General features: G+C 44.2%; 1 long non-coding RNA gene across 1 annotated transcript; it reads left to right on the top strand.

The window, feature by feature from the left end:
• LOC121664898 lies at nucleotides 1-26254 on the top strand. The gene is made up of 3 exons (XR_006016165.1): nucleotides 1-230; nucleotides 22313-22385; nucleotides 23358-26254. It is a non-coding gene; the product is annotated as an uncharacterized LOC121664898 (long non-coding RNA).
• The last annotated feature ends 1377 nt before the right edge of the window (nucleotides 26255-27631 follow it).

Below are 27631 nucleotides of genomic sequence, written 5' to 3' on the forward strand. Positions count from 1 at the left end.
CACCGACTCAGGCGTACCCGACGGCTGATGGAGTGAAAATAGCAGCAGCAAATGAGTAATTTGGGTTTTGTTTCTGCCAAAACAATAGCAGGGTAATGAACTGCATTTTGTTCCTTAAGGTCTGTCAGTTGTATGATCCTTGAGCATTCCCTCTTGTGCTGCTCCCCACCGGCATGTCTGGCCCTGCTGAGGCTTCTGTGGTTGTAATGAAGTGCAGTGGCTTCACTTTGGTGAGTCTCAGCTTTCTGCTTCTATTACCCACGTGCTACAGCAACAGCTCTCCCGGCTAATTTTAACTAGATCAAGTACAAAAGTGATTAAATGGATATTGTACTTTAATACAGATCTGCAATGGACCAAGCAGTATTGCTCTTTCTATTATGTTGTCTTAATTAAAAACTGTGTTATTAATATATTTCACTGAATTGATAAATTTAGCCTGAAGGTCAGATAGTCTAATCTGACCTTCGCCATGTCACAAGACATTATATCTTGTGCAGCTACCACTGCTCTGAGCTGGAGATTTGCATGCGATGTGGTGTCATCTAGGGCAGAGTCTGTGGTCCTTCAGCAGCAGCTTCCAGCAATGACAAAGGTGGTCTGGGTGAATAAAATTAATTTATGGGTACTCTCCAGGAGAAAATAATTATCCTTTTCTGTCTAAAATGAGCTCCTAATGTAGTATTAGCTCACTGATATTGCTGCCTTGCTGTGACATTGTAAAGCTCTGCAAGGGAGGTGGGAGCAGCTGTAATACTGCAATCTAACACTTCTTCTGTTATACCTGCCTAAAGGCACCTCCTCTTCAGTGCAGCCTCCCAAGGATGCTACTAGAACATTGTTGTAAGCCATGCTGTTGTGCTTTAATTTCATTATTGTTTGATTTGGCCAGCATTTTATTCACTTTCTCTGCAGTGTTAGACAGTTTGCAAAGGGGGTTCGTAACTGGGTGGGTTACAGCACTTACTGTGTGCACTTAATCTAAATTTCTCTCTAAATGGAATTGTATTAAAGTGATTTGGTAAAACTTTGAAATTACAGTAAGGCTGCTTTTGATAATTGACTTCCCCTCCCCCAAATAACTGTGTTTATTAAAATTATCATGACTCACACGGAATGGTTCAAATCAAACCGAATGCCTGGATCCCACTGGGTTTTGGTTCTGGCCATTTTTACTGTGTGAGAAGTGAAGGTAGGTACTGCTGTGGGGTCTCCCTGTGGTGAAGGGCCAGCTGTCCCCTGTCAGCTCTCACAAGTGGAACAGTACCTGTCAGGATTTGTGCTGGGGGACTTGTCAGGCAGAACACCACTGAAAAACGAGAAAACCATGGCAAATGGTCTCTTAACTACATTAAAGACTTGTGAAACTTCTGTCATTCTGCAAAAAAACCCTGTAATTTTTACACAGTGGAGCCGTCCTCCCTGACTCAGACTGGGAAAAAGCCCTATTCAATGTTACATTTTAATCATATACAACACAAAGACTTTTGCTGTGCTGTTTAAAATCCAGCTTTCTTTCAGGCTGTGTTCTGCCGGGATGTTTTCATCCAAAACGGACTGCTGAGGCTGACAGGAACAGTCTGAAAAAGCAGCTCTAACCTTCCTTCCTGACACTTCAATAGTGACACCCACTGTGGGAAACTAGGGCATAAATGCATTAACACTTGTCACTGGGAAGAAAATCCTCTCCATGATGGGGACCAGAAGAGAGTGATTCCTAGATTCATGATACAAATTGGTTCATTATTTATTTCAATCAAAGTCTGTAGGTGCTGCTACAATGAAAAATTAAAGTGCACTTTATGGAATACATGTGAGCTGACACCCTGCCAAACCCAAAGCCTTCCTGACCTACAAAACGAAGGAGAGCTTTGATGCTTGCTCCACTCTTTGCAAAGTCTCAGACAAACAGGCTTTGTCCAGAATTTTGACTGAGGTAGGACCTCCTGAAACAGATGCCAAACCCACTGTGTTCACTGTTGCCTTCCAGGGAAAACATCCTGCTTTTGCCTCCTGGTATTACAGATCTGCATGAGAGCAGCCCAGCTGCTTGGTCTTCCGTAAATACTTTGGACCTCACTGGGTATCCTCTTACCCATGCCACCATCCTGTTGCATGTTGTCTGTAAGTTTAGCAATGTTCTCATCTTCCCAGATTGGTAAAAGACAGCTTGTTTCCTGCTGGAGCAGGGTTTTTCCACTCCTCCAGCTGTATGCAAATACAACACTTGTATAAATCAGTAAGTGTGATCTGACTGAAGAAACACACTGCTGCTTCTCTCTCTGCTTACAGGGCAAAAGCAGTTGCCTGGTAGTGTGGGGAAAATCTGGCTTTAATACTGAGCTGTGTATTTTACTGGATGTGCTGGTCTTAGTATCATAGAATGGCCAGGACTGGAAGGAACCCTAAAGGTCATGTAGTTCCAACCCACCTGCCATGGACAGGGACATCTTTCGCTAGATCAGGTTGCTCCCAGCTCCATCCAATCCGGCCTTGAACACAGCTTCCCTGCGCAACCTGTTCTAGTGCCTTGCCAACCTCATAGTAAAGAATTTTTTCCTAATACCTAATGTAAGCCTGCTCCCTTTCAGTTTGAAGGCATTCCCCCTTGCTCTGTTGCTACAGGCTCTTGTAAGAAGTCTGTCTCCATCTTTCTTGCAGCCTCCCTTCGGGTACTGGAAGGCCACGATTAGGTCATCCCAAAGCCTTCTCTTTTCCAGGCAATTTTCTCAATTCCAACTCTGTCTTTCCTTGTAGGAGAGGTCCTCCAGCCCTCTAATCATCTTGGTGGCCTCCTCTGGACTGGCTCCAGCAGGTCCCTGTCCCTCCTGTGCTGGGACCCCAGAGCTGGATGCAGTGCTCCAGGTGGGTCTCAGCAGAGCGGAGCAGAGGGGCACAATCCCCTCCCTCCCCTGCTGCCCACGGGGCTCTGGATGCAGCCCAGGACACGTTTGGCTCTCTGGGCTGTGAGTGCCATGGCCGGGGCATGTCCAGCCTCTCACCCACAGCACCCCCAAGTCCTTCTGGGCAGGGCTGCTCTGGGTCTGTTCATGCCCAGCCTGTGCTGATACTGGGGGTTGCCCTGACCCAGGTGCAGCACCAGCACTTGGTCTTGTTCCCATGGCCCCGCTTCTTGAGCTTGTCCAGGTCCTTCTGGATGGCATCCTGTCCTTCAGGTGTGTCAACAGAGTCACTCAGCTTGGTGTCACATGCAAACTTACTGAGGGTGCACTTGACCCCTTCATCTGTGTCATTAATGAAGATATTAAATCACACTGGTCCCTGTATGGACCCCTGAGGGACTCCACTTGTCAGTGACTCTGAGACACTGACCGCTACTCTGTGAATGGGACCTTGTAACCAGTTTCTTATCCATCTAACAGTCCTCTCATCAAATCATCTCTCTCCAACTTAAAGAGAAGGATGTTGTCACAGGGATCATGTCAAAGACTTTATGAAAGTCCAGAAAAATGATATCTGTAGCCCTTTCCTTGTCCACTGATGTGGTGACTCTATCACGGAAGGTCACTAGTTTGGTCAGGCAGGACTTAACCTTAGTGAAGCTGTGCTGATTGTCCCAAAGCACCTCCCTGCCTTAGCCAAGCTTCTAAGAGGCTCTGTTCCATGATCTTCCCAGGCACAGAGGTGAAGGTGACAGGTAATTCCCAGGGTCCTCTTTTCTACCCTTTTTAAAGACGGGTACAATATTTCCTCTTTTCCAGTCACCTGGGATTTCACCTGACTGCCATGACTTTTCAAATATCATGGAGAGAGTCTTGCAAACTACATCAGCCAATTCCCTCAGGACTCTGGGATGCATCTTACTGGGTCCCATGGACTTACAGATGTGGTGGTACATTATGTACATTCTGTATTCAAGTGGTCATGGAGCTGATCTCTACTTAGAGTGGGAGGTACTTTGGTCCCCCAAAGTCTCCGTCCTGCTGTCCATCCACTCGAGGGATGTGGGAAGAGAGGCTGCCAGTGAAAACTGATGACTGAGTTCTGTTGGGGTATTTATTCTCAATACAAAGAATCCATGGGTTTTGAGAAACCTTCTGTCCAAAGTCTGCAGCGAAACACAAACCCCAAAGGCTTTGCTTACTTAATGGCACCCTATGTTCTGATGCACGTGGTGCAGCTCCTTTGTGTCCCTGTGCTTGGGAGGAGGTGGATGGGACCCCTGGCAGCCACCTCTGTTCATTGTAGTGCCTGGCTGTCAGCCCATCAGCTTTAATCAGGGCTGGCAGGAACTCCGATGGCAACTGACTGTGTGTTAAAGACTAAAGTCCCTGTCTCATCTGAGCTCAGTTCCCTTCGTGAAGGATTTCAAATGACAAGTGGGACAGGTATTAAACTTTAACCAGCTGTTCATCTTTAAAATATTAATCCTGTTCTTATGCTCTTACCTGTCTTCCCAGCATGCCTAGGTTTGAAGGACTCCCAAGAGTGATGACTACCTATCGTGTGGTCATCCCAGATCTGCAGTGCCAGTTTCCAGTTTTCAAGCCCTCCTCACAAGTGTTTTCTGCTGGGAACATGCTCACCATATTTATCTGGGAATACAAATACTGACCTGAATTCAGGCCAGCTTTCAGTTTTCCTCCCAGGCTCTCAGCAGCATAGATTATATTCCCCTTCTCTTAATCATCTTCCCCACCCTTTATTCTACTGTACCACAGAGCAACCTTGCTCCATATGGGTTGTATTTGGATCCTCCACTTCTTGGGGTGAGGAGCTGAGCAGAGAAATGTCTTCATTGCCATGATGGGGCTTGGGCTGTGAGATGACATGTGGCACATCCTATTCCAGCAGGAATCCATCTGCCCCCTCTTACAGAGTAGAAGACATCCTCCTCTTTATCTTCTGAATAAAGCTACAAGCATTTTTGTGTGGGAAATCTGTCCCGTAACTCAGCTGGAAATAAATAAATGCAGCAAACAAATGGGTGGCACTGTTCCAAAATGCAGTTACTCCGTCTGGTGCACTGTGGCTGCTGAGAGGTGTGGGGCTCTGGGGAGCGGGGTGTGATGGGCTCGGCTTGGCCTGCAGCCTTGTCTTTCAGGCCACATCCACAGGCTCATCAAAGGATACAAACTTCTGTGCAGTGAGTAGTCTGAAGTGTGGTGAATCACAGCTTCTGGATGTGTGGGGTGGAAGGGACCTGCTGGGTCACCTGTGCTTTACTTTCAGGAGGATTCTTCCTAATTAGAGCACGACTTGTGACTTGCAAGATGTCTTATTTGGGTGGTTGAATAAATTGCCATCCTCTCTGTGAGACGTGAAAGTGTACTTACTAATATGCCTGTAAATGTCTCAGCTGTGAGGTTGTTATTTACTGCACTATTGTAATGCAAATGTTTGTGGTTATGTTTGCATTGATCACACAGACAGTGCACACAAATTTTATTCCTTGTGGTATTTAAGCTTGCTTTTTTTTCCCTTCCTGCTGTATCTGTTCTGTTAGACACTATATAATAGAAATTGCTTGAAGTGTAATTGCCTGTCACTCAAGTGCCATTTTACAATATAGAGCTGTATCAATTAAAAGATTCTTCCTCCTCCAATTAATTTTAGTTCTTGGGGGCAGATAGCATTGTTTGTCTACAGAACACTCCACTAAATCATTTGGTACTTTGTACATTTGTTTACTTTTAAATGTAATCTATGTGAAAGGTAATGGCCTGTAGTTACAGCTGCAGAAAAGAACATTCATTGTCAGAGTCTTCTGGCTGGCTGTGGTGCTCCTAGCATGGATGTAGCCTGACTGCTCCAGTGTGATAGATGTGAAATCACTGGTTGTACACAGCCAAAGAGGGGGCAGCTGCCCTCTTTTCATGTGCATCTTCGGTCGGGAGGTAGGGAAGTTGGAAGTTTCCTAAATGAACTATTTTTTCAAGTTTGTCAGTCTGAAGACCAGTATGTCCTACATGACTCTTGTGGATGCAGGCAAGCATCAGAAATGGTAGCTCAGCTTGAGAAACACAGGAAAACTGTTTAGAATTGGTATTTCTTGTTTGGAGTGGTCCTCCAATGGAGTCGCTTTTCAGTGCATACAGACACTTTGGAAAAATGGAGCCTGTGAGTAGGAAGCCTTGACTGCAGTAGGAGCCTGCTTTGAGATTAATGATTTTATCTGTATATATAATACAGATACCTCCTACAGATGGGATGATAGCTCAGGGGTAATCTCTCTGATGGGAAGCAGGAAGAGCTGCTGTTTCGAAGGTATGAGATGACATCTTTTAGTGTCTCTCTTCAGTGTTCGTTGAGGATAATCCTACCTTGGGGTAAGGGATGGCCTTAAATTTGATGGAGATTGGATTAGGTGCCAACTGATTTAGGTATCTAATCTATAAAGAATAAAACTATTAGTTTGAGTCATGTAAGTACACAAGGAAATATATTTTGAACTTCATGTACTATTAGATAGTCAAGACAGTGGACATTATGTTAGCTACTGGCAGTGATACTGCCATGGGCTCATACTCTGGATCTCTGGATCCATTGTTTTTTTGTTGTGGGTGGGAGGCTGTTCCAAGAACTACTGTAAGCTGCTAAAACTGATTACATAATTATTTTTTAATTTGTAACAAACTGTTAGTCTGTCAAAATGGAACTTGAGGTTTTCTATGGAAGACCTAATACTTGCCTTAAAATCACGTGGTTTCATTTTGGTCTGTAATTGCCTGGAGTTTGCCCAGCTGCACTGACTGCCAAAAACAGTTGATATTTCAAGGCCATTGTGTGGGCTCTGAGTGTCAATGTGTGTACAGCTTGTGTTAAGAATCAACATCCCTTATTTGGGGGAAAAAAAAAGATCCATTGGGGCCCATTTCTGCTAAAGCCAGAGCAAACCTGGAACAAAACCCCATGTCTTTTACAGTCATCTTTTTCTTTCAGCTCCCACGTCCATTTATTTCATGATGCTGTTGGCACTGCAGGGACAGTTTGTTCTTCCTCTACTGCGCTCAGAAACTTTCTGTTTGCTGGGAGGTGCCTTTGGCAGCTTGCATTGAGGAGCAAACTGTGATTTCAGTTTAAATGAACACTGCTTCTCTTAAATAAGAACTTGTTTAAACACAGTCAGGTTAAAAACCAACTAAGAGTCTTTATGGAAGAGCTTCCAGTTTAAACATGGCCTGGCAGGGATGTGCACAACTTTGCCAGCATTTCAGAGAGGTGACCCTTTACAGCGGTGTCCCTGTCTCCTTGTTGAAGGTGCTCAGCAAAGAGAAGGCTCTCAGTTTCCCTTAAATCAGGCCAAATTTTGAAGGGATAGTGAGAAAGGTGGCCTATCTTGTGTTGATACAAAGTGAATGCAGGTTTTTTCAGAGACCTGCTTGTTTCAGTGAAGAGTGTGTAGGAATAATCATCTCTTGTGTGTTGGGAAAGACTTATAAAGTCATTCAGGGTGCTGGTGTGCTTTCTTCTGGCTACCTGGTGGATCAGATATAAGCTGCTGCTCAGTCCAGGCCACTGTCTGAAGTGGTGTCCCAGAGGAGCTGTGTGTCCATGGGTGATGGGCACAAGCCTGGAGGAGTAAACCCTCTCCCTGTGCTAGCAGTGCTCTTGGTACTTATTGTTCTGCATTGCAGGAGCCCAAACTGATATCCAAAATATGAGTTACACCTGCTTCTTAGCCTTCCTGATCACTTTGGTGTTTCTAATCCCCACTTTATGCTCCTGTTGCTATGAAGAAAGGTAAAACAGGCAGAAGACCCTGATTACGTGCTTGAGAAGCAATTAAATGGTGTTGGAAATGCTGCCAAAACATGAAAAGCAAAGGGAAAGGTTGAATCTGGGAAAAAAAAAAAATTCTGTTTCTTACATTGTGTGTATTATTAATAGATGGAAAATTATTTCAGACAAAGCTGTGAATTTTGTTTGCCCTTCTAAAAACATTCTAATTTTTTTTAAAGCTTCCCTCTGAGTATTACGGCCAACCTCATTTCACAGCTAGATGTATTCATCTCCATTAAATGCAATGGACAAAATCTACAAAATCCAACTGCTTAACATTATGAGCAGCTTGCATAAACATGAATTATTAAGGTCACAAAAGCTCCTAGAAACCAGTCGAAATGAGTGCACTGTTGCATTTCTTTTTTCAAAACATGCATTAATTAATAAGGGGCTAAGCAGCCAGACTGTTTCTCCCACCCCCCCCACCCCCCATCAGATTTTGCTTTCATCAAGTGGAGGGGAAAGTGTCACTTCTCTCTCTTCCTCCTCCCTTTTGTTTGGCTGGAGCACAGGAAGGTGCCAGACTTCATTCTTCACAAGCCAGTCATTCACAGCTGTGATGCCCTAAAATGCTCAGACGGGTTGTGTTGGGGCTATTACAACACAACACCCCCTCCAGAATGGCCAGGGGTTTCATTTCATGTCTTCTTGGACTGCCAGAATAGGAGCAGGAGTCTGAAGACAGGCTGCCTGGAGCTAGAGAGTAGTCACAACCACATGTTTGGGCAGTGCAGAGAGGTCAGGGTGCTCACAGGAGAAACGTGGAAGGGAAGAAGGCAATGAGGGGAATGTGGTGGTAGCGAGAGGTCTCATCCTCTCTCTGGAAGCACCACATGCCCCGGTTTGTGTATGTGTGGGCATCGTGGCATATGCTGGTCCCCTCTACATGTCATGTGCTGGTCCTTCTTCCATGTAGTGTGGGCACAGGCAGCACGTGGTGGCCATGGAGGTATCAGGGCTGTAGGAGCATTTGGTGGGAGCTCCTCTGCAGCCCAGGAAATAATTTCAGCAGCTTGACTGAGGAAAGGGCTGCTGTGACTGAGGGGCCAAGCCCTCCTTGTGTTGCAGAGTCAAAGCACATGTCAAGTTCAACACGGGAAGATACTTGCAGCAAGGAGCTGAAGAAGAAAAAAAAAAATCCAGTAATAGTGTTAGTTTTTAAAATTAATTAATTCAGTTGTTGTGCTTGGCTGTAGAGGAGGCAAGTCAGATTAACTGTGTGGAGGGAAGAGGCTGCAGTGTCCGAGTGGGAGTTGAGGAGAACTTCAGTGGTGGGTGCGGGTGGTGTGGGTGGTAGGCGAAGGCTGAATCTTGTTGAGCTTACACAGGAAGAAGCAGCTCAGATGAGAGAGCTTACTCATGGGACTCTATGTTTAGGAGAGGGGATGCCTTCAAAGACGGTCCTAAAATGTCAAAAATATTATAAGTGAATATTGCAAGTGAACTTGTGTATAAGGTGGTTGAGTCTTGGTGTCCTGGAGATAGCAAATGGCTTGAGACTTTCTTACCTGGTTTGTACCTTAAGTAAACCCTCTAAGGCAGACACCTCTCCGTGGCTGTCGGTGTGGAGAAGGTGGGGATGAAGACTGATGGTTGGCATCTCTGCTCTCTGTGGTCCTGGCATCTGGAGAAGAAACTCAGGTAGGCAGGGTTTGGATTGTTGAACTCCAGAAAAACCAAGTCTTTACTTTTGGCCTAGCTGTGACTCCATTTTGCTTGGTGCCCTAATAATACAGCACAAATGCCAAGACATCTCATGTGGTCTTCTAAAAATCTTCCCAGGTACCACACCTGCACTTTATCTGTGAGGAATCTAATTTCTGCAGCCACTAGAGAAGCTGTGTTCAAGGAGACAAAAATGTTAAAGCCATTGTTCAAATGCTTCTGCTCTGGGGTGGGTACCTAGTTTTAACTTCCCAAACAGCAAAGAGGTTCTTTGGGATGAGTTTGGAGGGAGGACCTGCCTCCACCATGCTGAGAGATGGGACACAAAGGCCACAGTGCAAACATTCACACCAGAGATTAATGTTTATTGGGCCTGCCTTGTTAAAAATCAAGAAAAATATTTGTGCCATGCTTCATTCCAGCATGGTTGTTGAAAATTAGCCTCATTAGAGGCTGCTCTTGATATATAATAAAAAAACTCTAAGCAACAAAGGAGCTTTAAAAGAAGCAAAGACTTGACATATTCGTTAATACTCAGGGTAGCAATGCATTAATTTTAAGGCATGCTTTTTATTTTTTTTCTTAAATAAAATGAGGACACTAATTAAAATTAATCCATTTATAAATCTTTCCACATCCAGTTTTAAAGCGTAAATAAAATATTTGCCTTGTCCATCCCTTTTCTCATCCTAAGACAATACAGACTATGTAACTTTTAACTCTTTCAGGTAATGAGCAGATAAAGGTATCTCTAATGATTTGCTAAAAGTTACAAAAATTGGTGGCACAGTGGAGATAGCTTTTAAAGTGCAGGAAGGATGGCTGTGGAAATGTTGGGAGTGCCTTAAAATGGGTTTTAAAGCTTGCCTTTGGGATCTGCAAACCTGAGCAATTTCTTGCCCTGGCTGCCTCCCTGTCCTCCATTCCCACCCCTTTCACAAAAATGACCTGTCTGTTTGCTGCCTTCCTTGATGTGCATTTTTCAGTGTGATAATTTGCATTATAAAATACATAGGGATGAATTTACTCCAGTTTTACTCCCAAAGTCAGGCAGGATTTTAATGGGTGAGGTTGGAAGAAGAGAGGTGGTGGACCAATCCACAAATATGCCATATTTGATTAATTTATGTGATTAAAAAAAAAAAAAAAAAAAAAAAGAAAGGGGTGGGGGGCTTATGACAAAGAGACTCTGAAGTTTTAGTTCTGTGACACGTGAGACTGCAGTGTTGCCAGTGCTGAAGGTGTTTTTTTCTGTGCCTTGTTTAGAAAGGAAGCTGAACACGACGACCTTGGGTCTGTGATTGTTGGTAGCTCCTCAATGTATGTTAATTAGGAAAGACTTCGAGAAAAGTAGTACAGCTGCTGAGGGAACTACACACTCTAATTTTTTAATGTGTTCCAGATATTACCAATTGTGCCTACAGATCTTTCGTGCACTTGTGGCTGTGTGGAGGATGCATGTGAATATGTACCACATTTGCATGTAGAGTGTTGGCAAAACTGCTACCCTCTTCCCCCCCCCCCGCAAAAAAAAAAAAAAAATCCCGAACAATCAAAAACCCTCTATAGGTGATACTTTAAACGTTAACATAAACTGTGTGTCTCTGCTTTGTCTCAGGCCAAAGTGAAGTGATAGCACGGAGCACATCTGTTGTGTGTGAGGATGCTCCCCTCTGCTTTCATATGCAGATTTTTAACAAAACAAGTATGCATCTCTGCTTCTTGTCATTCCTGTCCCTGGGAAGTTTCACATCCCTTGCTATCTTCTATCAGTTTTCTGCTCTTTGATTTTGATGTCTGTTCTTTATAAATCTTCCAGCCTGAAATCTGCCCAAAACTGCCCCCACTTCTCCTTGGCAGGACTAAAACTCAGCAGCTGCAGACAAAGTGAAGGTAAGAGGAGGAAAATTGCAAATCCTCAGAGAAAAATGTGCAAACCAAAGTTATGCTGCCTTGGGAAGGAGCAGCTTGCTATGGCTCTCCTACAGACGCAAGTGGGCAAGGAGTAGCTGCTTGGTTGATTAGCAGATGGAGAGTTTAGATCATTGTTTCCAGCAGTGTTTGCACGCTAAATATTTATCCACGGTGCACAGGAGCATTGTTCCACCTTTCCCAGAGAAGTAGTGCCCAGGTAGGAGGTTTGAGCCCCCCTTACTCCCAAGGCTAATGGGATTTAGCTTCGTGATAGCAAGTTTGTGGCTCTTAAAAAAAGTTGCTGAGACCTGCTGTTTTCAGCTGTGCTAGTGGTAATCAGTCTCCTTTTGTGAAAGCATAAAGAGACAGATGTTGCAATTGCAGGAGTCAAGGCTCCACTGGGTGTTTGCTCGAGGTGTTCTCTCTCCATGGGGCGGTGGGGGAGTTCAGGAAGACACAGCTGGACGCTCACCCTCCTCGTCACCAGAAAATGAGAGGATTTCTCCTTGCAGAAAGCACCTTCTCCATGGAGCCATGGTGGGCCTTTTGTCCTGTATGCTCAGTTTTCTGCTTTAAAGTACTGTGCAAAATGACTTCTGTGCTTCCAGCTACAGATTCAGAACTGCTAACCACCCACTGTACAGCTGCTAATGCACAGATTATCTCCACAGCCAACAGCTTTAAGTAATCAAACAGAGATAATTTTACCTCTGTGACTCAACAAATAAACACCAGAATCAGGAAAAATACTTTTGCCCACACAATCCTACCCAGGCTTTCAAGGGCAGAGTGAAGAATTTCATCAGAGCCTGCAGAGGTGTCAAGGTCACCAGGTTTGTCCCATCCTGGATCGATGGTGAGTTGCCTGTGCAGTGGTGTCGGGTGCTCTCAGGAGGTCACAATGCTCTGTAACCTGATGAGACCATCTCTTGCTGCTACTGCAAAAGACATTAAATGAGTAGAACATACACTAGAAGTTGTGTTTGCAGTCCTGCTTTCACAGAGAAAATTGTGGCTTGGAACAGCTTTTGTTAATGACTTCAGCCTTTAACTTTCTGTTCTTCGGAAGAACCGACATTTCTCACGGCTATCATGGGTTTAGCACCATTAAGGAAACACAACTGTTACATATTGTAACATTGCATCTGTGGCTTCTTTCTCACTGACCCAAAGCCACCAGTGTTGAGAAAGAGAAGAATTGTAGCCCAGAATTATCAGAAAACATTTTTGCACTTTAAAAGTCTGTTTCTTTTTGCTTTTATTTCCCAGATCAGCTAATTGTGACCATTTTCGTAGAAATGTGGTTTTTGTGTTAGTAAATTCTAGTTGCTCCAAGCTTCTCTCATTTTCCCTGCCCTTTCCCCCTTTGTTCTAGTCAACTCATTTCCTTATTCCTGTTTTTAAGGATACTTAGCATGTTGTCATTGGGAAACAGCACTAATTTCTTCATGGAAAGAAACTGCTTAATGTTTCATGTGTTACAGTGAATAATTAAATAAAGAAAAATATATAAGCCCACAAAAGTAGCTGGCAGCTGAAAGGAAGAAAGCATTTGCAGTCTGCTGGGGAAAAGTGACACTGCTGGCCTGGTGTCTTTAAGCACAAGGGTAAGATTTAAAAATGAATAGGTCTGGCATGACATTAAAAAAAAATCTGGACTTTTCGACTTTCAATGCATTTATAACATTAATCTTTAATTGTTCTATTCTTGAGCTACTGGTTGTGAGATCAGAGCTGGAATTGGTGGGGCTAAGGAAAACCAGGCTGGTAAGTGGAATGAAATGTCAGCAGGGACCACGACCTAGTGAACTGCCAGGGATGGAAAGGCTGTCAGCACTCAGGCAGGCGGGGAGCCTGGCAGCCTGATAGAGTATGGCATGAGCAGTCTCCACATAAATAAGGGGTTTTATTGCCCTTCATAGTCCTTTTCACCCTTTCTGGGCTGTACAGTCATTGCCCCTTTTCTTTCAATTTTATAATGAATCTTGAAACACAACTGTTGGGCTTTGCGAAAGTGGGGTGAAAAACTGGGCAGATGGGACCTCTGTCCTGGGAGTTGGGAGAGGGCTGCCTGCTCCCAAATGATCTAAATGGACCATGGAATTTTTTTCTTTTCAAATGAAACCAGAAGTGAGCAGTAATTTTGCAGTGACCTTTGCAGTTTTACAGAATGAGATCAGACAGTTGCCATCCTCATGGCAGAGGGAGCCTTGTTCTAACAGTAATTCAGGGCCCAGTTACAAATGGGGAACTGCACTGTGTCTTTATCTGCACCTCCTCCTGTCTAGTTTTTCCTCTCACTGCACGTATAATCTCAAATGGATAACATGCTTTAGCAGAATTTGCTGGGACCAGAGAAGATAGAGAGTTGTGCAGAGCAGGAGCTGCCTGTGCCATTGTGCATCGCTTTGAATTTGGTTAGTGTTTGTCTCATCAGCTGGGGTAGGAGCCGTTGTGTTCTCCTTTTTCTACCCCTGTGTGCTGAGATTTGGAGGCTGGATCACATCATTTTTATCTGCATCATCCAATTGCCTTTTGCATTTTCTTTTCTGTATGTGATCTGCAGCTCTGGCTCCAGTGAGGACACAGTGGGCAGGACTGTAGTGGTGGCCCGTACCACCCTGAGAATTGTTGATGTAGGTCTGGTGTGCTTCATACTCACCAGAGTGACTGCTCAGCAACCACAGAACATCTCGCATCCCTCCAGCCTTCACATGCTCTGCTGCTCTGCCAGTGTGACTGGTCTGACCTCTGCTCAGAGTGAGAGAGATTGGGTCCAATTCAACTTGTAGCAAAGTGGGGAGAGGCCTAGGGAGCTGTTGCAGCAACCCGGAGAGTATCCAAAATGAGGAGAAAAGGGACTTTTCATTTCCAAGAAGACTGTTAGAAATTCTTGTCAAGGGTTGGGCTGTATCAGTGCTGTTAACTCTTCTGCTGGCTTATCTATGTACTGCTGAAGTTGTGACCTTTTAGATCATGTCCACCAATTCTGCTCTTTAAATTGACAGACTCTGCACTGAATGGCTCATACTTGGTAAGACAGATATGGAAAAGATGAGAAAGACTTTGAGAGGAAATGTGGTTTTATATTACAACTTCTTGCACCTCATCTTTGGTAGCTCACCAGCGTGTGATGGGCTGTATGGCAGAAAGGATTGTGCCATTTTAAATGTGCTGCTTATTTCACTGGCTTAGACCTTTCCTGTAGACTTGATTCAGCAAGGTAAATAACCACACATCTACTTTGAATTGCGTGAATACTACTACTGAAATTCGCGACACTCTTCCTGTGGTTCATTTAGGATGCATGGTTGCAGCTGACCCAATTCCTGCTGAAATAAGTGGAAGAATTTCCCAGTATTCTATAAACCCAGGTCAGGTCCTAAATCCGTTTAACCCTTTGAATGCCTGCATCGGTGCCTGCTTACCTCAGTGTCATGGTTGGGGAGTGGTACAAATGCTGGCATGCATAGCACTGACCCGCATTTTTTCCGTAAGGTGCACCAAAAGAGGAGCTCTCCTCGGCCCCAAACACACTGCAGTTCATCTTCTGATGCTGCTCTGTGTCACTATCTGATTCCTCCTCTGCCTTGATCACTCTTGATTTTATTCAGCAGAATCTGCATTTTCCCTGTGTGTGAGTAACAAATAAGAGGAGTCACTGCACTTGAGAGTCAGTAGGAGAGTAACAGCAGCCAGACCTGGAAATCCAGTAACCCTGGCACCGCTGACCTAAGGATTAAACCCTGCTCACTGAAACATGAGCCCAGGCTGCCAAATTGCCCATGATAAACTTGAAAGAACTGGGTAATAAAACCATGCCCGCTTCTATTTTCTTTGCAGCAACTTTTTAGCTGGAGGCTCATAACCGGCTGCAGCAATGTGAATAGAGACCCCCGCAAGAGACCTGGCAGCGCTCAGTTGTGCTCTAGGATCCCATTCTTGGGGTTTTGTTTGTTTGTCGTCTGGATTAAGGGGATTAAAGACTTAACCTTTGTACAGCCTTTCAAATAATAATGTATTTGTGCTTGTACTGCATGTCAGGGAAGCATTCCCCCCCGCTCCTGATTTCATGATACAAGTGAAGATCTGAGACTGGTCAGGCTCATGTAAAGTTGTGTCTTGTGCTTTAAACCCCCATGAATTCAGCTCAGTGCTCCTGTTCTCCTCTGTTTGGTGGTGTTGCTGGAACCAGGGCAGAGTACCTGCTTCAGACCCCAATCCCAGGAACTGGGAGCTGTCCTGTTAGTGGGGGGTCGCCATCTGAGCTGCCAGATCTTCGTCCAGCTGCTGCGCCTCTGGGCTGTGTTTTTTGTAATCAGAAATAAAATTTATGCTGCCAGATGGGACCCTGCTGCATGTCAGTCTGTTGGTGGCTGGCTGTGGCTATTCCTTACCTCCTGCTCTGGAGTGGCTTTTTAAAAACAGGTTTCAGAGGTTTGTAGTTTGCACTGTAGCCCTTTGAGTGAATGGCAGTAGCTTTTTTGAGATTCTTTTGGGATTTTTTGGGGGATTATTCCAACAGTGACTGAAATTTTCGAAAGCATCTAAGTGATTTAACAAATTTATTAGCATGTGCAAAAACAAGACTAAGGAAGACTCGAGAGCTGTCTTTAGCTTGAACATTTTTCTTCTGCTCCCTGTGCATATTCCACATGTGATTAAGGGAAGACCCAAGGCCAGCTTTGGGACCAGCTGGTCCCACCTGCAGGTATATCATCTGCAGGCATGTCCAGGACTTGCTGTCCTCAATATGGTGCAACACCTGCGTGGTCTGAGGGATGCCAAAGAGTCAGGCAGACATAGAGATGTGGGTGGCCCTGGCTTTAAGCCCTTGTCCTTGGAGCTGCTTCCCTACAAATAGCACTGATCCCAGAGACACTGTATGTGGGGGTGGGAGTTTTGGGGATTGGATTTGTTGGGAATGAGCATTCATGGGAATGGGAGTCCTTGGGTTGAAGTGTGTGAGGAAAAGGCTTTCCTCTGGCAGTTTTCTCCTTGGCAGGGAGGACAGTCTGCCTGGCTGCCTCATGGCTAAAAGCAGTCCAGCAAGGAATGCACGATTTTGTGATCGCTGTTTTTGGAGATATGGTGATGCTGTAGGATTCCAGTAGATGCAACTGTCAGCATGGCATGCTGCAGACATTTGGTGGAAAAAAAAACCCCTCATGATTTTGGCTCTTCTTATGCAGCAGACTGGATGTAACAAGGATGATAAAACTTTATCATCTGGATCAGGTAACAGCATTACCATCTGGGTGTCATCACTTTCGGTAACTGTTGCCTCCTCCAACAAACTGCAGCTCTTTCCTAGACAGAGCAGCCAATGTAACTACTAATTTGAAAGCTACAAGACAGAGAAAAGCCATGGATCTACAAGTCTGTATCCAAGAGTCTGTACTATCCAGCCATGCTCAGGACATGAGTGACCACTGCTTTTCCTCCAAAGACAGCACATGCTGTGTCAGCCTCTAACAAAGCTTTGTTACCATCAAGGACTTCACTCTAGGGAAATAATTTTTAGAAGAACTGCCTGAATATTGCCTGAAAATGTACTTTAAAGAGAATCCTTAATCAAAGTGATGTAACAACAGGGGTATTTACTTTTCTACTCGACCCTGGAATCAGTAAGTCACAGAGAGTTAACCCTTTTCTGCATTTTAGAGAGGATTTTATCTTGCAGGAAATTTGCCCTACCCTGCTGAAATTTAGAAGATGTGAGTCTCCCTGTGTCTCCTGCACAGCGAAGGGAATACAAACTGAGCTTGAGCAATATATGTTAAATTTGCCAACAGTTCTCTGCTGCAATAAATACCTCTTGCAACATAACACTGCAATCCATGGATTGCAAGCATGTGCTTTCTGGATTATAATATACTTCATCCACTCCACCAAATGCCCATAAGGAAATTGTAAGTGAAATCAAACCACAATATATGAGTGTGAACTTGCACAGACAGTTGATTTAGGACACAAGCACCTCTTTCTGGCTCTTGACTCTACAATTTTCAGAAGCAATTCACAGCAAGTACGTAATAGTCAAACAAGTTGGGTTGAACATTAGGCTATGTGGTGGGTAACATGAAGAAATAGATGGAAATGTGGTTACAAATCTGAAACTTTATCTTTGGAAACTCTGTGTAGCATTTCTGAGAGCTCCACTTGACCTACAACTGCTGGGTAGAGGCAGTAAATGTGATGTAAAGGCAGTGAAACTGAATTAATTTGAAAAGTCTAAGTGAATATTAATAGGACCTGCTATATTCAACAATTTACAAGCATATCTGGCATTTATAGATGAACTATGCTGTTTGTTACATATTACATTAAAGAAGAATCCTGAGCCAACATATCAAAATGTCAAACTAACACAGCATTTTTCTTTGATCTCCTTTTTTGTTAAAATGAATTATTGATAGCCTTTTTCATGGCTGACAGGAGAAATTTCTGATTTTTATTTGCGTACTAGATCAAATCTCTTACTCCTTCTGTAGACAGAGGTCTTTACAATAATATCTAGATATGATATGTGCAATTGCAGAGCTTGGATTCTTTCTAGTGGGGAATGTTCTCCCCACCCATCCCGTGCTGTTGTGATTTCTTAAGATGATATTTGCATTGGAAGTCTTTAAGCAAACACATAGCCCACCCTGGAGCCAGTGGTCAGGGCGAGAGTGCGATGGCTTTATGTGGGCCTACAGACCACAGTGGTGGGAGTGCAGCTCCACAGAGGGATCTGGAGCTGGTTTCCTAGGATCTGTGGAGAAAAACCTGTTTGTCTTTTCAGTGCTGTGGCTTGGAGAAGGTGTTTTCCAGAGTGAGGTTAGATTTATGCTAGGTTTCAGTGAGATGGGGTGTACGGTTCTGGAGGTTTTGGTGGTACCAGGGGATAAAAACATCTCTATTTTCCACCATTGCCAGGTTTGGACATCAGCAAAGCCTTGGTCACTGCAAGAGCTCTCAGCTGCTCCGAGTTCCATGGTTTGCAAAACTCTGTTTCTTTTCAAATCTCACCCCAGCTCTCTGGCAGTCGTGTGTTTCTTAAGGATCCACCTCACTCCTGGGACTTGGCAGCCCCCATACCCATTTGCTGAGCTTCAGCTACAAACACAGAAGTGGTTTTGGCTTGTTTTATTTTAAGGTCAGAAGTCTCTGTCAGAGAAACAAAGCTTCCTCCTCTTGGTCTCCTGTTTATCCTGTTTAGCATTTTTGATTGCATCCAAAAGATGCTGCTTGAGTTTGGCAGCTGTTGGGGCTCTTCCTCCGACATCTCGGGGTTTACTCAGGCACAAGGAAGGATGGTGCAAACCGTAGCCATAAGGCTCATGAAAGGTTTTAGATTTGCATGGATTTAAATTGTTTCACTTGGTTTAAGTCAGAATAAATTGACTGGAAATGTGGGTGAGGGTGGCCCTAGGCAGAATGCTGCATGGGCGACAGAGGGACACACTTATCTGCTTATACTCCCCCATCCTCAAATGTGCTTCTCTTGCCTGCATCCCATAACAGATTTGCGAAATGCATTTCCCTCCCTGCAGTTGTGGAAGGGGGGGACCAGCAGCCCTTGTCTTTCTGTGCCTCCGAGGAGATGCAGAGCCTGTGAGTGCCTTTCCCTGCCTTCTGCTGTCTCTCAGCCAGCAGGTCTGCTTGCTTTCTTCATGCTTTAATCAGGTTTTTTCTCTCCGTTCTGCTGACCCAGTTTAGGCTCTTTGAAGGCAGGCACGGCAGAGCTCCCCGGTGGCTGCAGCTCTGCCTTCAGGGGACATGGACGGGCGGTGGAGCTGAGCAGACGAAACGGCAGCAGCAGCACTCAGCCCAGGGGAGGAGGGTGGTTTTGGAAGTGTGGGTCTCCTTGGTTTGCTGCCCTAGGCATATTTGGGTGCATGTTTTTCTCCCTTAACTGCTGTGTAGGGTGTGCTGTTGTTTGTGTTTGGTTTTTTTTTTAGTTCTTTTTTTTTTCAAAGGAGTTTTCATTTAAAGGCTGCTGGAGCAGTCTGCAGTGGGGTTTCAGACACACATGCTCACAGTTCGTGCCTTAATAGCACCTGACATAACCTGGTCACAGGCACCAGCCAGGCAGAGATTATCCATCCCCCACCACTGCTCTGTCCCCTCTCCTGTCCCCTTTTGTAGGGCATCCTATATCTCTGGCGGCATTCCCTTCATGAATCCCTGGAGGATCCTGACAGGAGCCCTCCTGCCTCCCCTTTTTATCCTGGGGTCTCAGTTTCCTGTTCAGGTGCTGAATTTGGGGCGAGTGTGGCTCTTTTCTTTGTGTGTGGGTGGGGATCCCGGCTTTGCTGTGACTGCACAGGGATGATTGCAGCTCTGCAGTAATAATTACGTGAGCCAGGCTGAAGAGTGATGGTAGGGGAGAGGATCTTTGTGGTGGGATGACTCAGGGGTGGGATGACGCAAGCCTGGGCCCTGACTTTCTCTTTGCAGGCTGCAGAAACTTCTCTGCAAAAAGCTGGCATCTAGGTCGGGGAGTAATCTACCACATGGCTGCCAGTATCCATTCTCTCTGCTTGGCACTGGCCCCACTTCTTACTGCAAAGGCCTCCAGAAAAAGCATGAGACCATTTGTTTTCATTGTTTTTGTTGGTATTTGGTGGTTTCCTGCCTGGCTGAAGGATCTCAGGTGGTGTAGGAGAAAACTAAGGACCTGTCCTCATGAAATGCTGTTCTCAATGAATTCCCTGACAATTGGCCTTTTGGAACTTTTATTACAAATTGACTTTATTCCATCCCATGTCCCATTAACCAAGAAGAGTAATATTGGTTTGCACACAAATTTACTTTAACCTGGGTGAATCTACCTGTGTAGACATGGGGTATCAGAGGATCTGCATTTATAAAGTTGGTCTGGTGCTGTGGCAGCCTTTGAGTGACCCTCAGGAGAGGAGACACCAGATTGTGTTTCATTTGCCATACTTGCGACTTTTTCATGGCTGGTAAGTTCAATCATGTGGGCTGGAGGTCACCTAGATGGGGACTGATAACATTTGTGGTTTCAGCCTTCTGCACACTTTTGCTTGATTTGTGGTCATGCTGCAGAGACTGTTCATAGCCTGTCCCTCCCTCTTCTAAATGCTTCTTTGGGTCCAAGCACTAGCCCTGTGAGAAAGGGCACAGAAAGATGGACTTCTGGGTCTGCCTGATGGTTGGCAGGTAGAAACCAGCTTGTTCCAACCTAGGGTGTTTCCCACGAGTGCTTTGCTGTTCAGGCTCCATGTATGGACAGTTGTGTGCAGGTTCTGGTGTGTAAGAGATGCCATCCCTGTGTATGAAAGCTTTAGTATCTGTTCTACAGATTATGTATTCTTATTTCTGTAACCTCTCTTGTTGCCTGTCCCTTGTCTTCTCGTACATCTCCATGGGGGCTAATTTTGAACACTGGACCTCTTCTAAATTCTGTTGCTGGTTTCCTCATGCCTATTCATTATTCAGTGAATAAAACAGGGTACTTTGAAAATTAGTGTGAGTTGTATTTGTTAAAGTGGGTAGGTAGTGGCTCTGGAAGTTTTCCCATGGGGTTATTTTGGTCCTGGCCCTCAGGAGCAGAGCTGCTGGCGGAGCTGGGCTGTGCCAAGGCGCCTGGTGGTTTGTGGTGTACACACAGGCTCTGCAGCAGACCCCTGGCTTCATCTTTCACTTGAGATCATGCCAGGATTTAAGCTCTGCAATGAAAGGAAGTGCAAAAACCCTTCTTCACACACATGGTAGTAATACTTCAAGTATATTTATAGGAAGGGCTGGTATTTTTTCCTGTTGGTATTGAATTATTGTAAGAAGGATAGAAGTGTTACTACAACGGAGTTCTTCGTCTCCTCAGAGCATTTCTTCTCCACTGCCTAACAACTCTGTGTGGTGCTGATGTTGTATGGCCATTTTGGGATCGTTGCTCTCCTGCGGGCTAGGCACAGGTCTTGGAAACCCCTCTGTACCACCGTATTGCTCCACCTGAGGGATTATCAGTGGGGTTTGTGTGTGTGTCAGACACGGGTTTGAGAGTTGCATGGGGTAAGGCTGAACATCAGAGTTAAGACATGGCATTGCTTTTGGACTGATCCTGGGTGGACTCAAGCAGAGCACAGCCCTGAGACAAGGTGTTTTGCACTGCCTCCACAGCAGAAAGAGAATCATAGGAGCAACTCAGCTCTTCTGCCGCTAATATAGTGCTTTAATTTTTAGTAATTTCTCCAAGAATGAGCTGTGAATATTTTTTTTCCCCCTGTGCAATAGCTGACTTCTTAAAAGCAGAGGCTATGTTTCTTGCAGGCTGTCTTTTCTGTGGTTTTATTAATTTAATCAGTATACAGGTGTATATACGTGTGGTCATCTGACCAAAAACAAGTGCTGTCAGAGCTTTTGCTCCTGCATTCGGGGCATAAAAACTGGCAGTGCTTTGGGCAGCTCAGGTAGCCTTCACATTGACGTCTAGAAAAATCTAATCAATTGTTCCTTCAAAAAGCCACCTTTCTTTTCAAGCAGCTCAAACATGCATTCAGATATATAACACAGGCAGAAGAACTGAGCTGAAATTAATCCAGTGTGTAGTTCCTACAGTGACAAAATATCAGGAAAACTTAGTAGTAGGTTGCCCCAAGATGGCACTCTGTGTGCATGTCATGCTAAAATACTATTATGGTTCTGGAAGACCATCTTTATGATCCATGCACAGCTTATGTCTCTTCCTGGGGAGGTAAAGAAGGTGTAAGCCAGAGGTGACAGGCATGCAGCAAGTATTGTCACACAGCCCTTGAGTGATGGTCAGTGAGGGCATCAAGAGTGTTGTCAGAGGTGATGCAGGCAAAGACAGGAGGATCACAGGTGAAAGGGAACTAGTGGTTTGTGACCAGTACATGACCTAATATGTTTCTATCTTTTTGCATGCTTTTTTTGTATTGATAAGGTGATGTAATTCCCAGATACTCATAATATTTCACGCAATTGTTTTGCTATTCCTTTATCGTCTCCTATGCAGGGTACAATCCTTTGACAGGGAAGAGAGTCATGCCCTAAGCAAAATCTGACTGCTGAGGAAGCAGCGTTTCCAGGTAGGTCCAAAATAATAAAATAACTTCCTCTTCTTTTGTTAGTGGAAAAAGCCCTGAAAAATTAAAAAAAAAAGAAGCGACAGAATAGAGGGGAAAATATTGTACCTTAACTTTAGGTTAGGGATCATAGGATTATAGATCAGCTTGGGTTGGAAGGGACCTTAAAAGTCATCTCATTTCAACCCCCCTGCCATGGGCAGGGACACCTTTCCCTAGACCAGGTTGCTCAGAGCCCCATCCAGCCTGGCCTTCAACACTGCCAGGATGGGGCATCCACAACTCCTGTGGGCAACCTGTGCCAGGTGTTTCACCACTCTCACTGTAGGATTTTTTCCTAAGACCTAATCTAAACTAAACCTCTTCCAGTTTGAGCCCATTTCCCTTTGTCCTACCAGGCTGTTGTAAATTGTCTCCCTCCAGCTTTCTTGTCAGCTCCCTTCAGGTACTGGAAGGCCATAGTTAGATCACCCTGAAGCCTTCTCCTTTCCAGACTGAACAAACCCAGCTCTTTCAGCCTTTCCTCACAGGAGAGATGCTCCACCCCTCTGATTATCTTGGTGCCTCCTCTGGACTGGCTCCAGCAGGTCCCTGTCCCTCCTGTGCTGGGACCCCAGAGCTGGATGCAGTGCTCCAGGTGGGTCTCAGCAGAGCAGAGCAGAGGGGCAGAATCCCCTCCCTCCCCTGCTGCCCACGGGGCTCTGGATGCAGCCCAGGACACGTTTGGCTGCATTTTGGAAATTGTTAAGCCCAAGGGGATTAGCCAAATTTATATTTTAATGAATAGATGATTGTCAGATATGTTTAAATTTGGTATCTTAGGTAGCACGTGGGGGACATTTTTTTCCTTTTTTTTTTTTCCTTTTGGAGTAATCTTTATGATTCTGCTTTAATGCTTTTTCTTGTCTATCCAAAAAACTGGAAAAGAAAATTTTAAAATAATTAAAGTTTTCTCCTTATCCTGTTCCTCTCTAGCTGTCATTTATAGATCTTTAATGACATACATGCCTTGAATAAACCATACATTTCAAAATGGTTTGTAGAAGGAAAAAAGCCTTTCATGCTTTTGCACTGTACTTTTTGTAATGACTTTTATCAGCCTATGACTGAAAATTTGTCTCCATTTTGGAACTTTCTGTAATGGATTGAGATAAAATCTAATTTTGTACTTCGCATACTCCGTGGGCCAAACAGATCCTTCATTTAATTCCATTAAGTGGGTTTTGCAGAGAAAGGAGTAATTTACAGGAAGCACTTGGCCCCAAACCCCCTTCAAAGTGACTGGCAGATTAGCAATGGCACAGGCACGTGGAAATGGGTGCAGCCTCCTTCATATGGGTGGAAGATGAAACCTTGAGCGGCAGGATGTTTTCTGGTGCAAAGGGATGTTACCCAGCAGTGCTGCTGCCCTCCGAGCTTGCTCAGGTGCTCACCCACCGCTGCCTTTGCGTGTCACCCGGAGGACGCCGCCTGCGCTGATGCAGACACTGATTGTGCTGCTCCACAGCCCTGACAGCACTCACTAACCTGGATTTGATGTGGCATGACAAGACACCAACTTCTGCTCTGGCAGTGAGACTGTTCACGTGCGGTGCAGTCTGACAGAGTCTCCCAGGACGTTTGAGTCGTATCCGTGCGTAATGGCCTTGTGCAGTTAAGTGGAGCACGCTGTCTGAGATGAAAGTCAAATTTCAGAGCAGGCTTGCTTTCCTCCCCTCCCTCTCCCTCCACCAGTGCTGCTTTCACCACCGCAACGGGATGTCTTCCTGTTTCCCCGTCGCTCCCCAAAACACACAAGCCCTCCTTCCTGCATGGTGTAACTAATCTGGTTTGCTGACTGAGATCTGCTGGGGCCTTTAAAGTGATGCCAGCTACTACGTACTCAGTGTAGCATGGCAGCATTTCAGAGTGAAACTAAAAATCCAAATCCAATAAGCAAGGAAATAACCATAAAGAAGCAGCCCTGGTTTCCATTCTGTCCATCAGCTCGCTGCCTGGTGGGGCAGCTTTGCACTAAAAGTTGGCCATGGACCATATGTTAGAAGTATGAAGACCTCTTTTTTCCCTCTTTAAGCTCAAATCTATGAAGAGATGCATTTTTTAAAATCCTATAGGAAAATCACATTATTTTCAGGGATGAGCTTTCAGGCAGTTTGGGTTCTTTTTTCTCTCTGTTGGGATTAGCAAACAGCAGCAAAACTCACCCTTCTCTTCCTAAATCCCCATTCAAAATGGAGGGGAGGTTACCCAAGCTCAGGTTTTGTTCTTTTGAGATTTAACTGAAAGAGAGTTTCAGTGAGGGGGTTGTGATCCTGTAAGGTGCTGGCTTTCATGAAAATTAGCAGAACAATTTTGTGAAAAATATTTGCATTTCAAGTGAATGCAGATTAGTAAGACTTTTATGGTGAAAAAGACTTTCATGGTTTTGTGAAGAAAACAGGTTAAATGATTTCTTGTTTGTTTAGTTTGTGGAGAGAAGATGACTTTTCAAAAAAGCCTAAAGAACTCTCAAAACACAGCCACTGAACATCATGTAGGGGAACAGGATATGACAAAAACCCAAAGTAAGGGGGGAGGCCATCCATAGTGCCAGAATGGGTCCTGGAAGTAGGGAGATGCTTGCTTTTGGAGAAGAATGGAGCGGGTGCTGGAAGCTCCATGGCTCTCTAAAATGGCAGAGCGATGCTCTCTTCTGCCAGAGCGTTCCAAGAGAAAAAGGTTTTTACATGGTTTCATCAGGCCAATTTTAACTTTTATTTTATTTCTATTGTACAAAACAAATAAAGAAATTTGCCAGTGTAAGGAGGATTAAGAGGGGATAATCCATTTTTGTGACTCATTCCGATAAGAAATCTCCCTGTAGCCTTCCATCTGAAGACAGTTGCTGACAGATTGTACAAAATATGTCCCTGCATTTTTAGGACCCTGAGACAGCATCTTGCAAGCAGATAAAACCAAATAAAACCTGACAAACCATCTTTGTACTGGAGAGATGAGAAGAAAATGCAGATAGTTTCTGCTAGAGGATTTGAAAATGAAGCTATGAGGAAGGGAACTTAGTTTTAACTTAAACTCCTTAAATGTTCTCTTGAACATGAAGTATCTCAGTTAATTAAAAGTTATTGCATAACTGCTGCTGGGGAGTGAAAAGTTTATTTTTAATTATACTGCCTTACATAATTGTTACATGATGACAGAGGCAGCATGATGAAGTGAAAGAGATTTAACTATACTTTTTTAATACAGTGAAATTAAAAAGTGAGGTATTGATGCATTAATTCCTCCTTGACTAGTACCTGGATCTGTTTCATGATCTCTGCTTCAGCACTTGGTTTTTGAGGACAGTATCTATTTGTTCTGTACTTGTACAGCCCACGGCTGTGATGACAACTTCTTGAGTGTGGTATTCATCAAGATAATAAATAATCTTGTCCACTTTCAGCTTCTCCTTTGATCTTGGAATGTTTTGGCCAGCAGACTGGTACACATGCATTTGTAACTAATACGCCAACAAATCACATCTATAATTTATCGTAATCATGGAAAACCTATTTCAGCTGGATGATTTCCTAAGTAATTTATTTAACTGTGGTTGTGGAACTGTATTTTCTGCCTTGATATGAAGAACTGTTGGCTTTAAAAGCTGAGCATGCAACAGGACAGTTAAGTATGTTGTTTTTAACCAGAGAGAGCATCTACAGAAATGTTGCTAGCACAGAAAGGGAAAGTGAGATGGAGAGGAACTGAATATTTGCGTGTAAATAAAAGAGAAACTTGATTTCTCTCTAACTTAAAAATATCTCCTGTAAAATACTCCCTTCCCTCTTTGAAGTCTCTCTGTCAGTGTTTGCCAGCATTGGAAGGGTATCACTGTGGAGCTTTGGGTCATTAGGAGAACTTGCCCTGCTTCTGCGTGCTCGGGGATGGGGCTGGTGGAGGCGGCCAGGACCTGCTCCAGCCTCAACTCCATCATCCAGCCCCAGTGTGGTGCCTTGATGGCTGAAATGTTGTGTCCTGAAGTGTGATGTTCAATTTATCGAAACAAAATACTCATCTGGAGGAGCCACCACCAGCTGATGTGGCTGAACAAAAAAACCAGTAAGGAAAACAGCAGCTCACAGACTGGTCCTGGGTTGATCCTTGTTAGACTTGAAAAGGCTTGTTTCTAGCCACGAGCAAACTCCTGTCCATTTACTTTTGCTTTGACAAGCACCTTTCCTACAAAAGGACTGATGATGACGATGAGTACTGTTGAGCTGGCCTATATTGTGTAGGATTTTTAAGCTAAATGATGATAGACACCATAATAGCTCCAAGGAAATCTGGTGTGAGACTCCTCTGCTTTGTGGCTTTGTCCTTCCCCCTCTTCAAATTCTGTAATTTCTGGAAGTACCAAAGACTTTCTTGAGTTACAGAGGAAAAGCTGGAATTGATTTACAAGCTGACCTACTGGGGCTTTCAACAGAAACTTATGGCTATTGAGTATTTCTGACAAAGTCTTGTCAGAGGTTTAGAGCTTGATTTGTGAATGCGTTTATTAATTAATGTTTGCCTCTCTTTCATGGCTTCGACTATTGTTTTTTTAAATGGAAGCCATTACAAAGGGTTTAATTGCAGTGAGTTTTAAATTATTTTGTCTTAGAAGTATTTGTCAGGAAAAGCATATGAAATTGAACGGATGTAAAAATTAATAGCATCAGATCCTTCCAATAACAGGGAATTAACGCAATGAAGATCTGCAATGTCAGGCTGTACCTATGGAGTCAGCTATGCAGAGTTCCCTGTCTGAGGTACATGAAATCATTAATTTAGAGGGAATGACAATATTGTCTTTTGATGTTTCAATGACTATGCTTTCGTCTTGTTGTTTGATGGGGTGATTAACATTCAGTAGTACCATGTGCCTGGTGTTACCATGCACCTGTATGAACAGCACTGCCCTTCCCTTTCATGCTTGTCTATGTATCTTTAATTGTTGTCTAAGTATAAAGCCCAAAACCCCAATAATTTGATTGTTAATTTGTAAGCTTCTTATGTCCTTTAGAAGGGCTTAATTAAACTGTTTTTGGATAGCTGGAAAAAGTAGGACAGGAAGGCACTATGTCAAATAAGTCTCCAATCCAGTCTGATCTCCCACCACCAGGGTAGGTCCCGGAAACCCTGGACTGAGATTAAGATACCTTCATGAATTTGAATGCTGCAATCCTGCATCTTTGTTTTGGCAAATATCAGGGCTATATTGCATATTG

This window comes from Corvus kubaryi, unplaced genomic scaffold, assembly GCF_017639235.1.
Source record: "Corvus kubaryi isolate FWS band 111438036 unplaced genomic scaffold, C.kubaryi_AGA036_p1.0 37308, whole genome shotgun sequence".
NCBI lineage: Eukaryota > Metazoa > Chordata > Aves > Passeriformes > Corvidae > Corvus > Corvus kubaryi.